We start from the raw sequence: 14,499 nt of genomic DNA, 5'->3' as shown, positions 1-14,499 counted from the left end.
AAGGGTGGGCACCATGTTTGAGAATATTATCTTTGATTAGAGATTTTGGGAGTGAGGCCTTTTCTAAGTTTGATCTGTATTTTAGTTATTTTGGGCATCATGACCTGAGAGCTGTAAGGCACATTGGGCTACTCCTCCCATGATTTCCTTGGGAAAGGGATTCTTTGGTGATCTGGGGTCTGGCTGGCTAGGCTCATATTGTTCTAGCAATAGGCAGTGAGCAGCAGCTACAACCTCCCACAATCCCTGATTGTGGACCTGCTTGGGGAAGTGTTTCACACAGGGCTGCATATAAAACCACCCCCTTGCTGTTCTGACTTCCTTGTGAGAGACATTTGTTGCAGTGATTATGTACTGACCTCCGCAGCCATTCTAGGATCAAAATTCACTTCCCACAAGACCGCTCTTTAGACCTACCCTCTCCCCCCCCTTTTCAATTTCATTTTATTCCATGTGTATTTTGTCTGGTTGTATGTACATGAACCACATGCATGTCTTGTGCCCATGGAGGTCAGAAGAGGGTGTCAGTTCTCCTAGAACTGGAGTTATAGATGGGTGAAAGCCAACATGTGATATCTGTGAATTGAACCCAGGTCTTTTGGAAGAGCAGCCAGTGCTCTTAACTGCTGAATCCTCTCTCCAGTCTCCACCCTCCTCTTTGATAGAAATATTAGAAGGCAAGTTAGTTCTTTCCTAGACATTCAGAAGAGCTCTTCACACGGATGTTTTCTTTTAACAATAGTGTAACTAATTCTTTGAGCATTTTGATCGTATTCACACCTCATCTTTAACTCCACTCTCACTGACCTATCCACCCAACCTCAATAGGTCTCCTCCTCCTTCTCTTCCTTCTTCCTTCTTCCTTCTTCCTTCTTCCTTCTTCCTTCTTCCTTCTTCTTCTTCTTCTTCTTCTTCTTCTTCTTCTTCTTCTTCTTCTTCTTCTTCTTCTTCTTCTTCTTCTTCTTCTTCGTCTTCTTCTTTCTTCTTCTTCTTCCCCCTCCATCAAGTCCAGTATGATTGAGCCAATTACTCTTGGGGATGGCATCTGCCCTAGATGTTGGTCAACAAGCGGTCATGTCATTGAAGAGATCTGACCCTTCCCCTCCTAGCAGCCAATAGTTTCTCAGCTAGGAATGGGATTTAGTGCCCACCTCGCCCCTCCATGCTGGGCTTGCACAGGTCTTATTCACACTGTCACAGTCGCTGTGAGGTCACCTGTGGAACTGCCCTGCTGTGTCTGGAAAGCAGTCATTTCTTTATGCCATCCATCACCTCTACCTTTTACGTTCTTTCTGCTCCCTACTCCAAGAAGACCCCTGAGCCTTGGGGGATGGGGTGTGATAGGTATATCCAGGGAGGTTTTTCTTTACTGTTCATTTTATTATCACACAAAGTTACTTGTGTTCATTCATCTTGTGTCTCTGTGGAATGAGATCTCACAAGAAGACTTAAAGGGAAAACTGGAAGAGAATTTTAAAGGACACAAAGGTTTGAGTGAAGCCTGCCAGTTTGGATGGTGCTGAGTTTGGCCCACAGGGAATAAACTAGATTGATCCACACTGCATTGCATCACTCCAGCACATGCAGCAACAACCCACACCAGACCCAACACCAACTTACAGTAAGTGGGCCCAACCTGCGTTTCCCATAGATTATTCCATGGCATTGGATTACTGCCTGCAATTTTGGCACAAATAATGAACTTGTATCTAAATACAGTACAAAATGTTCTCTAAGTGTGACCCTGAATTTTCTTCCTAACTAGAAATTTCAAAATGTGAACCAGGGAAGTCCCAGAATTGCACAATGCCTTCTTTAGCAGCCGAGTTTGAAACTTTGCTGATGAAGCCCTCTTCCCTGTAGCCTACAGCAGAGAGGACACAGAGGCTCTGATGGTTCCACATCCTGGAGAATGAATGCAAGAAGTGGAGCCCGACCTCAGAGCCCCCAAGGTCCTTGAGGAGGCAGGCGTGCAGGTTCTCAGTCCCAAACTCTCCTTAATCTCTCACTCCTCCTTTTGTGCCCATGGGAGGAACTCAGGAAGGGGAGGGGACAGCTAGCCCACAGTGCTTGAGAGCTGCCTTATAGCTTACCTGCCATTAGAGTTGCCGGGGAATGTAGGAACTTTCAGTAGCTGATAGGAACAGAGTTTCCCTTCTGTGAGGAAAAAAGTAGTTGTGGAGCTACAGCTCTTCCTGCGGGTTCAGGTACTCAGAAGAAAAGAACAGGACTCCTCAGCACCCAGCAGGTGGTACAGCAGATGATACAGCCTGCCAGCTGACCCAGAGCCCTACCTGTCAGACAGGCATGTGGTGCAAGGGTTCTGGGGAAAGCCACTGACCACCCTGGTGCTGGCTCCTCATCTTGGTATTTTGGAAGGATAGGATAGCCCAGATCATCAGAATTTGAATGGTATTGTCAGTGTGCAAGACAGATAGGATGATTGATGCTCTATTCATCTCTGCCACTTGGTGCAAGAGAATACAAGGTAGTTAAGTATAGAAGTCAGGGTGGCATACATAGACACTGAGTCGAACTAGAACCCAGATGCAGATGGAGAGGACAAGACCTTGCGGCAGAAACACATAGAGACAGCTTACCTGAACAAGGAGGAGCTAACGGCCACTAGACTGATATCTGGGAAGCCAGCATGGGACTGACTCAGGCCCCCTGAATATGGGTCTCAACCAGAAGGACTGAGCAGTCTAAGGGACCTCAGACAGTTGAACCAGGATGTATCCCTGGTGCACAAAAGGACTTTGAGAACACATCCCCCATGGAGGGATAACTGCCTTAACCTAGAGACAGGAGAGAAGCCCTAGTCCCTACTTCACAGGACCTGTCAGATCTACATGACCCCAACTGGATGGCATTCCCCTACATATGGAATTGGGGTGGGGGGATGGGAGGGGAGGGTGGTTAGAGTGCATGTGAGAGAGCAGAGAGGGTAAAAGGGAGGGAAGGAGGAAGGGAGGACTGGAGGGAGGGAGGGAGGGAGGGAGGGAGAGGGAACTGGGATCAACATGTAAAATAATAAATTAAATTTAAAAAAAATGCTTTGACTCCAAAATTTAAGTTGAAGGACAAGTTACTGGGGAAAAGGATTTCTATTTTTGTTTCCACAGAAAATGAAAAGATGTGGATTCCTTCCAGACTAATGTGGTTTGATCACACCAGACCGCCTGAAACAGAGTACCAGGTGATCCTACATTCAAAACAGCTGGACAAAGCAGCCTTGCAGAGACAGCCAGGATTTCTGAATATTCTTCGAATCCCCCATGACAGCGCCCCTTACCAGCAGGAAGTAGTTTGGAAAGAACGACGCCCAAATTCCCAAATATTGTCTATAAATGTTTGTTTTCATTTAATTGGACTTTGTTATATAAAATAAAATAAAATAAGTAAAATAAAAAGAAGAAGTCAGGGTGGATCTGAGAGGAGTTGTACTTAGTACTGCTGTGATAGCGCCATGACTGGGGTGGCTTGAGTGAAAATGGTCCCATAGGCTCATACATTTAAATGCTTGGTCCACAGTCGGTAGGACTGTTTGGGAAGTGTTAGGACATGTGGCTTTGTTGGAATAGGTGTGTCACTGGGGGGTGGGCTTTGAATTTTTGAAAGTCCATGTACCCACTGTGTTCGCTGTGTCTCTCGGCATCAACGTTCTTATCGTAACATGTAAGCTCGTGGCTACTGCTCCAGCACCATGCCTGTCTGGCTGCTGCCATGCTCTCTGCCATGATGGACTCACCCTGTGAACTCTGAGCCTGCCTGCCCCCAATTCAATGCTTTCTTCTCTAAGTCATCTTAGTCATAGTGTTTTAGTGAGTTGTCTCAGCACCGGAAAAGTAACTAAGGGAATGACCAAAAGTAACTTGTGGTGGAAAGAGTTTACATGGTGTGAAGGTTATGTACAATCCACCATCAGGGGAAACTGAGGAAGGAACTCAAGACAGTTTCCTGGAAATCAGAAATCATGGACGAATGCTGCTCACTGGCCTCTACTCTCCATGGAGGAATGCTGCTTGCCGGCTTATTCTCCATGGCTTGCTCAATGCAACTTTCTCTGTTTGTTTGTTTGTTTGTTTGTTTTTTAAGACCTGGCTGTCCTGGAGCTCACTCTGTAGACCACACTGGCTTTGAACTCACAGAGATCCGCCTGCCTCTGCCTCTGCCTCCTCAGTGCTGGGATTAAAGGTATGCACCACCACCACCTGGCTGAAAAGATGGCATTTTATTTCACTGAGTGTTCATGTGAGTTTATGAATAACAGGATATTTTAAAGGTGTTTTACTTTAAATGTTCTTAGAAGTGACTCTAAGTCTTAGAAAAGACTTAGAACCCTTCTCTTGCTTAAGTATCCTATGGCATAAATTACAAGTAATTCATAACGGGATAAATTTAACTTTTGCTATAATTTTAGCAAGAACTCAAGTCCATGCTTGTTCTTCAGTAATATTCCATCACCCAACCCACATAGATTACCTAACTGACTGTTTCCTGCATCTAGAGTTCTGTGACCAGTATTACATTAAAAGACTAACTAGAGTACTTCACCAATGGAAATGCAGCTGCAATCCTAGTAGTTAGTCGGGGAAATCATGAGAAACAAGAGTTCAAGGCCAGCCTTGGCATAGTGGTTTGAGCCAGCCTGGGCACAAGATACCATCTCTCAAATGAACAAACATATGAACAAAACCAAGAGATATTCAAATATTTTAGACGTATATAATTATAGTTAGTCCAAGGCCTTACTGTCTTGTAGCAGATCCATTGGTTGTCAGCCTTTCAACCTGAACTTTTTCCAAATTTTATTAAATTTTATATGAAACCCACATATATTTTTTGGGTTTCAATTCTCAAAGAAATAATAAAAAAGGGGAGAAAAAAAAACACAAAGTTTCCGTGTGCTCCCTTAGCTGTGCCAGGCATGGTTTTACACACACACACACACACACACACACACACACCTTGCCCTTCCAGTGTCCTACTGTATCTAGGACTTTTTTCAGACATGACTTTGGGACTGGGGAGAAGGGATTTCAATGGTATCCGGTGGGTCAGTGTTTCACTCTTTGGGCAACACTTGGCTGTGGTTAGGTACGCCACGTACTATGATTGGGAAATCTGCCCTCAAACGGAGGGTGTTCCCCTTAGCTTCCCCAGAGCCTCTCTGCCCTTGACTCTGTATTCTGTCCTAGGAGGCTGCCTGCACAGATGCCCTGTCTCTGCTCTGTGCCCTTTCCAGTTTAGTTTGGCCAATGGGGAACCATGGCACGGGCTGGGGAGAGGCAAGAGGGATTTTATGATTTGTTCACATAGCTTCTTAAAAGAGAGGTTGCCCCAAACCAGCTTGTCCCTCATCCGAAGGTCCTAGCTCATATCATGGCCTGTGTTTTCCCCTTCCTAGCCCCCTCATTGTTTCCAGGAACCACCCGTCTTTAGGGTAATTTCTGGTTCAATAAATGGGCTACCTGGATTCATTTCTCTACGCTGTATAGGCATCTTGTTATCCCTTGGGGAACACTGCCATTGCCACCATGTCTGACTCAGTTCTTTCCTTACAGAATCCCAACAGAGGCAGAAGCCTCTGTGATGTGGATGTCTCCCCTACAAGTTCACCTGTTAGAAATTAAATTCCCAGTCTCAGGTGGCAGTGTGGTTCTGAGGTTCAGAGGTAAGAAGAAATCAGAAAAGTCATAAAGATGGGACCTCCCCTGAAATGGTGGCTTAATGTCTTTGTGAGGAGTGGAAGGGACCTGAGCTATCAGGTCTGATCAGTCTCTCGTTGTGGTGTTCGCAGAGTGGATGTGATACAAGACCCTCACCAGGGACCAGATTCCACCCTTGGACTTCCCAGACTACAGAATAATGACCTAAATACATTTCCACATTTTATAAAGTTCCAGGGGGTAATATTCTATAGAGCAACAGAAAACACACTTAAGATTTATACTTAAAATAGATATTTCATCGTTTATTTTTATTGTGCCCATCTGAGATAACAGCATGGTGTCACCCATATTGAGGGAGGGTCTTTCTTCTTCTCAGGAAACTTCCTTAGAGACACACTTAAAATTTGCCTCCATAATGCCGAGACAGGCTCATTTTCTTCCTTGTTATTTTACTTTATATGTAATTATATGTGTGTGGGAGCCCACATGAGCACAGTTTCCCACTGAGGCCAGAGGGAAAGGAGATCCTCTGGAGCTGGGATAACAAGTTCTTCTGAGCCTCCCCATGTGGGTGCTGGGAACCAAACTCAGGTGTTCGGGAGAGCAGCACGCTACATTCTTAACCACTGAGCCATCTCTCCAGACACCCAACTTCTTATCAATGTTCAAGGCGTGTGTAGACACACTCCACCACACAGCCCTGCAGATCCGAGGGTATCTAGTGGATTCAGTTCTCCTCTTCCACCTGTACATGGGCTCTGGGGATCAAACTCAGGCTGTGAGACTTGTGTTCTAGAAATCTTCATCTGCTCACCCATCCTGCACACTCTTGACCCCCCATCTTTTTTTTATCAGATCTTTGGGAATTTCACAGAATTTACTTGATCATATTCACTCTCCAGCTCCTCCCAGATCCACCTCCCATCTCCTGTGCACCCATCTCCTCTCTCTCTCTCTCTCTTTCTCTCCTCTCTCTCTCTCTCTCTCTCTCTCTCTCCCTCTCCCTCTCTCTCTCTCTCTCTCTCATCAAGTCCCATTTGTGTCATCCAAATCTTGAATGTGTGTTCTTCCACAGGAGTGTGGTCCATCTACCGGGGTTCATACCCTCAGAGGAAACTGACCGCCCCTCTCCCTTGAAAGCCACGCCCACCTGCTCCATCTCACTGACCCCTGCCCCCTGTGGGAACTCTAACTGAAACACAAATATCTGCACATTCAAAGGCCACATCTATAACAGAGATAAAGCACGTGATGCTTGTCTTTCTGAGTCCGGGTTACCTCACTCTGGAAGATTGTTACAGCTCCATCCATTTATTTCCCTACAATTTGTTTTGTTTTGTTTTTTGAGACATTGCCTTGAATATCAAAGACTGATCTACAACTCACTACGTGCTCAAGGATGACTTTGAACTTCCGAACCTCCTGCCTCCACCTCCTAAATGTCCAACTAAACCCATGTAGTTCTGGGACTAGAACCCAGTATTTCACACAGACTGACAAGCACTCTACCAACTGATCCATACCTCCAGTACCTTAGGAATTACATTTTTGTTGTTATTTTAATGAGGTGTATGTATTCATGTGTATCCATATCTGTGTGTGTGTGCATGCATGTGTGTGTGTGTATGTGTAGGTAGGTAGATGTGCACACGTGCAAGGGAAAGACAGAAGTTGGTATTTGGTGTCTTTCTCTGTTTTTGAAGCAGAATCTCTTCCTGCACCTGAAGCTCACTCTTTTTGACTTGGATGCCTGGCCTCCAAACCCAGGGGTCTGTGTCCCTCCTCAGCACCACGGCTACAGATGCATGCCCGATGCCCAGCGTTTGTATGGGTGTTGCGGGCCCAAAGTCAGGTCTGTATGCTTGTGCAGAAGCTACTTTCAGGCTATGCCCTCTTCTGGCTCCTCCCCCAGGCATGTCAGTGTAAAAATCAACTGGAACCACAATTAAGCATCAATATAACAATGTTTATTGTTTGTTCTCGATAGCTAATATGGAGATGAAACTTACATTTCATACTTTGTCAAATCTCAAACGCACATGCACTGATTATGAATATCCTAAATTAGGATATGCCCTAAATTTACTAATAGCCAGACAGTGTTGATGGGACTTGGTCATACCTCAACTAGTCATTTTCATTGAGTATAGTATAAAGACTCTGAATAAATAACCATTATCTTAGTTTAACTGGAACCATATTTTTCTTATCAATGTGTACCTAAGGATGAATCTTTCAGACTATGTTACTTCATACTTTAAAAAAAAAAAAAAGAACAATATGTTGAGCTGGAGAGATGGCTCAGCTGTGAAAGGCTAGGCTCGCAACCCAAAAAAATATAGTGTGCGATCACTACACGGTATGTTTTCTACTAACTTTCCCTATGAAAAAGCAGTATGTTATGTGTGCATGCGCGTGCACGCGTGAGTGTGTGTGTGTGTGTTGTATTACATCACATGGTCTCATCTATTCAGAATGACTTTGAACTTGCTATATAGCCAAAGCTGGCCTTGAATTTCTTCTGCCCTATCAGCCTGTACCTCCCCAGTACTGGAATTGTGTGTACCGTCCCCAGGTTTACATAGATCTGGGGATCCCTCTAGGGTTTTATGCTAAGCAAACGTTCTTTCAACTGAGTTCTACCCCTGAACCCCAGTGCAGTCTAGGTTAGGATTCCCAAGGTTGCAATGAGACTATCTCAAGACAGTGTTTTTTCTATGTGGAAAGAGGTCACAGGGGACAAGGCCTGGAGTCAGACCGTGGCTGATAAGGCCTGGAGTCAGACCGTGACTGATAAGGCTGAGTGGCATCATTACACAGGAAAGCCTGGGCACAACAGTAATACAAACAGAGAGGCCTGGGCACGACCAGAAGTTGTTGGGGGCGGGGACACACATATGAGATATAACGAGCAGGAAATTGATTGGCAGGTGACCAGGGCACACCTTAGAGCAAACCCCACTTGTGGAGGAGCCTGGCAAGGTTAGCACTGCTGTTTTACAGGGGAAGCTGGTGTGGCTAAAGGCTAGGACACATTTCATGGGGTGGTGTGGGGGGTCTGCATGGTTTCAGGCTAGTGCCTGGTGGTCACAATTCCTTCTCTCCTCATCTTCTATGTGACACATTGCAGTTCCTCCCAGAAAGTATTTCTGAGGGTTCCCCGATTTCATCGACAAATCCCATCTGAAAGTATTTGTTGCGCATCTCTAGCTTCCCTGTGGTTCCTGTGGACACTGAGGGCAGTGGCATCCTTTCCAGCGGAAAGAGATGAGCTCACGGCCCGGTCACTCAGTGCAGCCTGCGTAGCAGGCTCAGAACTTTTCAGGCAGGCCCTGGGGTCTGAAGTGATTAGGGTTCTTTCCACTTCGGCCCCATTCCTCGGCTTCCCTGATAGACTCCAAGCTTTCCATTCCATAGTTCTTCATCCCAAAGTAATACCGGTTTAGGAGGCCCTGAAAGTATTTCCTGCTGGTGCTGAAATACGAGGAGGGAAGACAGGAGTTGAGTTCCGGAGAGAGACAGCCCCTCCTCCAAACTTCCTCCTCTCTCCCACCAAGGAATGGCCGAAAAAAAAAGCTACTGGAGGGGTAAAATCTCAGACACAGACAGGAGGAAACAGCAACCCTCGCGCCTCCGCCAGCTGCTCTTTCCACACCCTGTGACAAGATGCATTTGAGACCCCACCCTGGGCCACATTTCCTTTGTGTGTGGGTCCATCCTCACCTCCCCCCCCCCCCGTCCTTTCCCTCCCTTTCTTACTCTCCAGACCACACGGAACCTCCAGTCATAGGCAGTAGTAGGGTAGACCACAGGCAGGGTTAGTGAGGAGCTTGAAGCAGCAGGATATTACCTGATTATTTTAGCTGCCCAGATGCCCCCAGCTCCCCTTTGTTGGGCCTCAAAGTTGCCCCGAGCAGAGAAGAATCTGTCTGAATTTGGGTAATTGGCTTCTAGATTGTCCCGATAGGCTCTCCACAAGTCCCAAGTCCCTACAAAGGAATGGAGATACGAGGGTGAACGTGGGGATAATTGGAGAGGTGGGGGAATGCAAAGTCTCTGTGGATTTCTACATTTCAGCCCCCGATAGCATAGTCCTTTGAAGCGGTCCATGGAGGCGAGAGCGTGTCCCTGGGGAGGGCGTCTTGGTGACCATAAGGGTGACACTTCTCCTTACGGTGTGATTGGCAGTTGTTACGTCCTGGGCTGTGACTTATACAGACCTGTGTGTGCTCTGCCCCATGAAGGGGTGGAAATGTCCCTTAAGAGAGCCAACAAGAACAAAGACATCCCAGGAATAAGATCCAGGGACATTCTGAGACGTGAGGGGAGACGAGGAATGCACCGAAAGAAAAGCAAAAACTGCCATCCCACCAAATCCCTGAGAAGCAGCATGGGAAGGGGCTGTACTCTGGCTTACACTTTGAGCAGGGGGTTGATCAGTGTGTGCTAAAAAGAAATGTACACCGTTGGGTTCCTGGGAGTTCTGCACCCTTGATCTTGGCAGTTTGTCTAGAACAGGATGGGAACTCTGTAGACATGCACACCTTTACTAAGCCCATGCCCCTCTGAGGACATACAGAGTGCCCACTCACACTAAGATTGGGGAATTTGCTGCCTGTGAATTCCCTCTGTGGAGCACATGCTCTGGAAAGCCCGATCCCTCTGGGTCAGCTCAGCAACACAGGCCGGACCCTGTGACCTCTGTCTGAGGAGCCCTGTGACGGTGCCAAGTGACCAGTGTAGAAACAGGAGGCCACACAAAGCCATACTCCAGCCATGACTGGTTTGTACTTTTTTAAAGGCCTATCTGCACTCTACCGGCATGTGGCCTCAGAGAGCATCTCTGGGACGGTTAAATGTGCCCATCGCCTCCGACTTCTTACCTTGCACGGCTTCCTTGAAGAAGGAATACCAGCCATCACCACCGACTCCCATGAGCAAAGAGCAGAAGACAAGGATTGTAACAAGCCTCATGGTGCTGCGGGGACAGAAGAGCAGTCACACGCCATCAGTCCCAAACTCTGGTCTACTACACAAGGTCATGAACAGCAGGGGCTACACAGTGAGACTGTGTCTCAAACTCAGACAGCCACACTTTGCCTAGTAAAGACAATCCAGCCCTGCATTCAGTCTTCGTCTCTGAGCGATGGGCTTTAGGAGTTCTCTGCCAGATACTGCATAAACACGAGTTTCAGGGAATCACTGGCCTGCAGACCATGTGTACCTAGTGAAGGTGACTAAAGCTGATGAACAAGCCTTTCCTGGGTCCCTCTTCTACTAAGAACAGACCACAAAGGTGCCGAAATGCTGGGGCTGGAGCTCAGTCTATAGGCTGCATTTGCACAGTGTCTGTGGCCCTGGCTCCCATCCACAGCAGCACCGGACAAAGTGATCCCAGAAGCACAGGCCTGTATTCCCAGCACTCGGGAGGTGGAGGCAGAAGGATCAGAAGCTTAAGGCCATCCGTGGCTACAAGGCTGGTCTCAGGCCAGCATGGGCTACTTGGTTCCCTATCTCCAGGGCAAAGCATCAGAAAATGTAACTGTTCCCAATTAGAACTTACCAGCCATATATGAAATGGATCTCAGGAGTACAATAAGAGCAACACACGCTCTGCCAGCTCTGTCCCTTTCTCTCCTATAGTTCCAGAGGAGGAAAGGCTGCTAGGACCTTGCTGTCATGGAGCAGCTGCTGTCCTCTGACTTTAACAGTGATGAGAGGGGTGCTTTTTAACTCCAGCAAGCTTTGACAGGATTGCGCGCGCGCGCTTACTCAACCCTTCCTGGCAAATAAGCAGTTACAGGCTGTGACTACGGTTCGCTGGTAGAGTGTTTGTTTAGCATGTGTGAGACCCTGAGTTCAATATCCAGCAGGAGGGAGGGAAACAGGGAGGGAGGGAGGGAGAGAGAGAGCTGACATACTGAATAAAGTGTTTCCTTGCCTGTAAGAGTTTTTTTCCGGCATGTTGTCTTAGCTCCCTTCTCTAATTACCCTGGATGAGACACTGCAAGCTGTAAGCTGAAATGAACCCTTCCTTCCCTCCCCAACTTGTTTTTGGTAATGCTGTTGTATCACACCAGCAGACAGCCTAAGTGAGACATGGGCACGGCTCTCCGAAAGGCCAAGGTCTTTGTTCACTGTGGCTGCTCGCAAGGAATCCCTGTTACTTGAAACGGTGCCCTAACCCTGTCTTCCAGTCCCACATCTGTTGCTGTGACAACACCTGATGAAGACAGGCTCAGAGCAGGAAAGGGTTTATTTGGCTCCCAATTCCACGTTACCCTTCCTGATCGCAGGGGTGACAGGCAGCATTGGAGTGGAGCCCCTCATTCCACATCTGGACAAGAGCAGAGAGAAACGAATGCACCACACCACGCCGCCTGCTCGCTGTTGGCTAGCTCTCTTCACCCCAGCACATCAAAGGGAAACAGCCACTCATTCTCAGGGTGGCCATGACACACTGGCAACTAAGCTGGGCAGCCCGCCCTGTTCGCCGTCACAAGGAATAATGAGCAGCACAAACAGTGGTTACTAGCCCTCTGACACTCCATCTTGGTCCCAGACTCACCTCTGGCAGAGGGCTGGCAAGGGGGCCCAAAGATAAGGGGAGAAGCCAGGAAGTCCCAAGGAGGTGGGGGGGGGGGTGGTGCTGGGCTCGCACTCTGGCCCAGTGCTCACCCGGAGCAGTGAGCCCAGCAGCCAACAATTGGATTTGAAAGTGTTGCTGTGATGACAGAGAATGAAGGTGGCAGTGGATAGGGCAGAATTCACTACTGGGATCTTAACACAGGTGTGTGTCCCTGTCCACAGAGCAGAGCGATATCAGACTAGTGTGTCGAGAGATGGAAACTGTTAGAACACAGTAGATAAAGAGGGCGGTGCTCAGGCTATGGAAAGGTCTGTAAACATGGTATCTGTAACTTCAGGGGCTTCAGTAGTCACATGAGCCTGAGCGGCGGTCGTCAGATCTGTCTCTCTGCGTTAAGTTCTGACTCTGTTCCAGACTGTGTGTAGTACTGATCCTTTATACCAAACAGATCCACACACTGAAAACACAATGACAGAAATTTCATCTCTTACGAATTTATTGCACTGCGCTGTAGGCTCCCCACACCCACAGTGGACACAGAAGTGAAGAACCCCATGTCCCGTCTCCAGAGCACAGCCGCAGAGGCTGACACGAAGGTGCTCAGTGTGTGTCAGGCAGGCCTGTGGGTCTGCAGTAATTGGGACCTCTGCCACTGTGGCCCATCTGTTGGCTTCCTGGTAAGCCATGGAATCTCTATGTCCATGACCCATGAGACTTTGAATGCTCTCTCTCTCTCTCTCTCTCTCTCTCTCTCTCTCACATCACGAGGAGACGCAGACATGGAGGAGATCCATCACCGAGCTGCATGACCATAGTTCACCACCCACCCTCGCCGTTCTCAACATGGCAAGGGATGGTTTTAGGAGAAAATCGGGAAGGGATAGGAAGGCGGAACAGTCAGTGACCCTGCCAGGCCCAGCCCTTCTTAGACCAGGTGGGCCACCCTATACTGAATGACTAGATAGGCTGGGCTGGACGCGCTCCCTGTCAGCATTTGGAAGCATGCTCACCCAGCGTGAGCTGTGCTGTGCGCTGGATCTGCCTAAAGACCAGGATCTACACCGAACATGAAGGAGGAAGTAACCGCATGAGCAAGATGGGGAGGGCCACAGATAGGCATGGCCTTCTCTTGGGCTCACCTGACCCTGGTCTCCTAGCATAGTCAATCCCTGCTACCCAGGCCCAGTGTCCCAACTGTGTTTACCTGATGACCCCAGCAGCCCACACTCCCCTGGGACCTCTTTGGGCAGCATCATAGTTTCCTCTAGCATGGAAATATTTCCACCTGGCCTCCTTCCTGTCAAGAGTGGGCTCACCACATGTCCTCAGCCCCTGAGGGGAAAGACAGGAGGAACACGAACCTAAACACTAATCTATGCCCACGCAAGCAGACAGCCCTGGTCTCAGGGTTAGCAAGGTTCAAGCTACTGCTCTGACACCTGCTGTACTCAAACATTACAGTGACTAATCTGTATTTGTATAGCACCCCCACCCCCCCCCAAAAAAACAGGAAATTACACCCCAAGGAAGTAGGTAAAAAACTTCTAAATTGTTCGGTGAACCCCACAAGCCATACTTCATACATCAGCTTTACCTGGATTAAGCCTCACCAATAAATGAGAACCAGCTGCCGACACCCCCCCCCCAGGGCCAGGGAGCAGGAAATGAGGGCAATGAGAAGCTTCATCCTGCTGAAATGAAAAGACAGGCTCACGGAGACACACCCAGATGTGTACAGATGCTCGGGTGCCTGTAATCTTGGTTATTGACCTATGGGGAACTACCTGGGTAGAGTCAGATGTGTTGAGTCTCTGACGCCTAACAATGCTCCCATCTGTGATGGGGTGGGGACAGTTTTTGCTAATGGTCGGTCAGTCGATGCACATAGCCGGAAGACAGGTAGCCTGCAAAGGTGGTGAACTGAAGGCTGTCAGAATGGCGGAAGTGCAATAAAGTGCACAGATGTCTTAGAAGTATTCATTTATTCGGAGCTCATAATGGGCATTGCTAGCATGAAGAAAACGACGATAGCCAGCGATTGGATTTATTATTCTACATGTTCACGGGTGCACAGCTGTGTGAGAACACATGAGCTCCAGGTTCACAGCAAGCCTCATAGATACCCCCGCTTGTAGCCATTAGCCTCAGTCCAGAGTCGATATGGGAGCAGAATTCACGAGAAGCTGTGTGTCCTGAGGATTTTCCCCTCTTCAGCAGAAATCACAAATAGAGAAG

General features: G+C 47.9%; 1 pseudogene; it reads right to left on the bottom strand.

The window, feature by feature from the left end:
- Positions 1-7,657: 7,657 nt before the first annotated feature.
- LOC127213681 (serum amyloid A-4 protein-like) lies at positions 7,658-13,951 on the bottom strand (annotated as a pseudogene).
- Between the last annotated feature and the right edge of the window lie 548 nt (positions 13,952-14,499).

Source organism: Phodopus roborovskii, unplaced genomic scaffold (genome assembly GCF_943737965.1).
Source record: "Phodopus roborovskii unplaced genomic scaffold, PHOROB, whole genome shotgun sequence".
In the NCBI taxonomy this organism is placed as follows: domain Eukaryota; kingdom Metazoa; phylum Chordata; class Mammalia; order Rodentia; family Cricetidae; genus Phodopus; species Phodopus roborovskii.
This window is presented reverse-complemented; position numbering and strand designations above follow the sequence as displayed.